We start from the raw sequence: 3,726 nt of genomic DNA on the forward strand, positions 1-3,726 counted from the left end.
GCACTTCTGCAACGGCGTAAGTCCGGGTCTGCCAATCCCGTCTTCCCGATACTGGAAGTACTCATCACGTCCCTCCAACGTGTGCACAATGCGGAGAAAAAGATCTCGGCTCATTCTAAAACGTCGGTGAAAAACATTCGGCAAAATAATCTGTAAACAGACGTTCGTGCGCTACGTCGTGCTCGCGGGGGACATACGTCCGACGTCGTATCAGGCGAGGGACCCGCGCCACCGCTTCCGCCGCCTCCTCCTCCTCCGCCTACTCCCGCTGCATTTGTACTTTATACGAATCACAAATCAATATATATAAAACTCTACCTTTAATTTCGCATTACACAATTATCAAACATATTCTTTTATCAATACATATAACTATAAACTTTAAATATCATAAACAATTTAATTATATATACTTTTGCTTGTGACATTTTGTGTGATTACATCTAAGTTACGATAGATTGTCGTCGTCGTTTATTTTCAACATTAGGCAAATAAATAAACACACACACATATATATATATATATGTAGAAATATAATAAGTTTAATTAGACAAATAGGATCCCAAAACCAAAATTTTAATGTCCGATACATCCAACAAAAGTTTAATTTATACATCGAATGTTCGAAGAAGGCGGGTAAATCAACGAGAGCAGCCACGAACTTGGACCGGTTTTTCCTACACCAAAACAATTCAAATAGATGAGTAAACCAAGATTCTAAATCATTATTAATACAAATACATTATGTAAAAAAAGAAAAAAAAGAAAAAAAAAGAAGAGCCGGATCCTAGATGATCATCTTTTCAGCAACATTTAATGTTGCATTTATTGATATGGCAGGAGAATCATAACTCTCCTGACAAAAAAATATACTGGCAGAAGAATGTCAGCCAACTTGGCTTCCTTACACATATATACCGTCACTTTCACTGCCACACTCTTTCACAAACCAAAATATTCACCTCTAAAAAGGCAACAAAGGCAACAAGAATCCTTCCAAGAAAAGGACGTTTACATAGAAGAAAATCCAGCTAACAACAAATCCTTCTTTTTTCCACATCACAACAAGGTGAGTACCAAAAATCCTTACTTTCCTCCCCATATTCACAACATGACATATAGGTTTCAGCATGACATATAGACCAAACATGTCTCTGCCAGAATTTCAAATAGGTAGAACCCCAATTTGGCATCCATGAATATTTTACACATAGGCAAAGACGTCTCTGCTCAAGACACAAATTTTTGTATCCAAACATGTTGCACGTAGGCTTAAAACAGCCTCTGTCCCAAAATGCTAAATTAGTATCTGATGGAATTAGCACCTCAAGAACTTAGTTGCTATAGGCTCTCAAGAACTTAGAAATGGCAGACTTTAAGGAGCACTAAGAACTTAGCTTAAATAACATAGAAATTTGCCGGAGAGACTTCCGGCAGCGAACTCGGCACTCCGTCGCCGACAATCGACAGCCCACGCTCCGAAATTCGCCACTGTTTTCATTCCTTAAAATCTGAAATTTTGAATTTACAAGTTCCAACTTCAAAAATAAAATCTTGGTAAATAAAAAGGGGGGGAAAAGAGGGAAAAAAATAGATGAACAAGAAGAAGGTTGATTACCCTATCTGTCGGAGAACGACCTCGGTGGCGGAGGCGGTGCATGCCGGCGGTGAAGGGAGGAGGACCGAGAGAGGGAGAGAGGGAGGCCGCCACGGCGAGCCGCCGTGCTCTCAGCCATGGCGGATCCAGAAAGGGGTCGGCGTCGGCGCTGGGGCAGAACCGTGGTGGCGGTGGCGTGACGGCAGGCCCGAGGTCGACGGCGGCGGAGTGGGGGAGACGGAGATCTGTAGAGAAAGGCGGAGAGAGAGAGAGAGAGGGAGAGAGAGAGAGGGAGATTTAATTATTTAGGCTTGTAGTTATAATGGAAGTAAGCCCAACTTTGAATTTAAATATTCTGGGCCTAAGAGTAAATGGTTAAGCAACATATTTAGTAATGATCCAAGTTGCTATAACTCGTGGAATACTATTAAGACATGGAACCCAATTTTAATCAGAATCGGAAATAACAAAAGAAATCATAACCAATAATGTAAGTTTAGAAATTTCTTAAGGAATAATAATAATAATAATAATAATAATAATAATAATAATAATAATAATAATAATAATAATAATGTTAGTATTAGTAATAGGTTTATCTTCATTCTAAATTGGATTAGTTTTAAAACTAAACTAGTACTTTCTCATTGTAAAATTTTCAAAAGGGTACGTTCGCAAGTCGAGTTGGAACGAAAGATTCAAGTAAGGAAACTAAACGACCAAGGTGAGCTTTCTTATACTAAAAATATAAATTATATTTTGTGAAAAACTCGAACACATGTTCGTGATTTTAATGATGTTGTCTTGCCATAAATGTTTTGTGTATGATGCCTATCTGTTGGCTAAGGCCAAGTGAATTATGAATGATGATATATAAGTCGAATTCGGGTCCCAGTGAGGGTGGTGTCCCCGCTCGGACTAGTGTACACGGGATACCTCTGACCGTGAACGGACGGCAGAGAAGGTGACCGTGGAAGGTGGCCACCTTCCCGGCACAAGGATACCTCTGTCATGATGGGCAGGGAAGGTGACCGTATAAGAACACCATCCCAGCGGCACAAGATGATCAGATATGGCAAAGTACAGGAAAATGGGCCCAAATGTTAATATTTTAGTAAGCTCAGGTCTTTTAATAAAATCCCTGAGTGTTACTGTAGTAATGGCTTGACAATATTTTTTTTAAAAAAATGTATATGTGTATTTTTTCGGCAATATGTTCACTGAGTACCTTCGTACTCAGCCCTGCATATATTTCTAAATGTGCAGGTTGATCGTGGAAGGGTTGATCAAGTGCTGTGGAGGGCAGACTTGTAGCTATATAAGAATAAAACTCTCGGAGGTTCATGTCTCCACACATGAACCGCGTTCTTTTGTTTCCGCTGTGCCGTTGATAAGGGCTCGCTTATTGTTAAATTTCTAAACTCTGATAAGTCGAACTTGTAAGAACAGTCTCTCGAGTCCCCTTGATCGAATATATTTTGTTATAAGTAATATCCTTTAATATTATAATCGTGTGTCTCCTTATGTCTCGACTTTAATCTCCCCTAATTTCTATCCCCGCTTCTTATAATCCCTCCTTAGTCGCGATAAACCGAGTTATGCTATCATTAGCTAACTGCGGTCGTGACAGGATCTGATCGACACACACATTCTTTGTAGATGGTGTATCCCACGGTCTCAGACATTTTGTTCGAGTACCTCACCTTCGTGATGCTTGAGGGTGATGATCTCGGACTATTCTTAGCGCACTTCAGATGGCTTTGGGCGAGGGCTTACTCCGTCGGGGTCTCACACTTCGATGGTATTCAGCTACTGATCAGGCTCCTGCCCTCTGATTGGGTAGGTTACGCCCTTGACCTCACTCGTTACTACTTATTCCCTGTGCCCCCGTTCTTTGACGTTGTGGGGAACTTTCCGGAGTTCATCGGAGAGCTCCACCTATGCTTCATTCTGCACGGGCAGGCACCGAGGGGGCCATACATACGCCCAGGCGACCTGGCAGCTGTAGGGTTCGCCGGAGTGTTCCTGCAGCCGGTACCACCGCCCGAGCCGGTTGCTTCACCACCAGTTGCCCCACAGCCAGTTCCCCCACAGCCCGAGGACCTATTCCCTCTTTCGCCATCTTCCCT

At 41.9% G+C, this 3,726-nt stretch overlaps 1 long non-coding RNA gene across 1 annotated transcript; it reads right to left on the minus strand.

Moving 5' to 3' along the window:
- Positions 1–567: 567 nt before the first annotated feature.
- On the minus strand, positions 568–1,777 carry LOC125191808. The gene is made up of 3 exons (XR_007171252.1): positions 1,619–1,777; positions 1,326–1,511; positions 568–677 (listed from the first exon to the last, which is right to left on the minus strand). It is a non-coding gene; the product is annotated as an uncharacterized LOC125191808 (long non-coding RNA).
- Between the last annotated feature and the right edge of the window lie 1,949 nt (positions 1,778–3,726).

The sequence above is a fragment of the Salvia hispanica genome, chromosome 6, assembly GCF_023119035.1.
Source record: "Salvia hispanica cultivar TCC Black 2014 chromosome 6, UniMelb_Shisp_WGS_1.0, whole genome shotgun sequence".
In the NCBI taxonomy this organism is placed as follows: Eukaryota; Viridiplantae; Streptophyta; class Magnoliopsida; order Lamiales; family Lamiaceae; genus Salvia; species Salvia hispanica.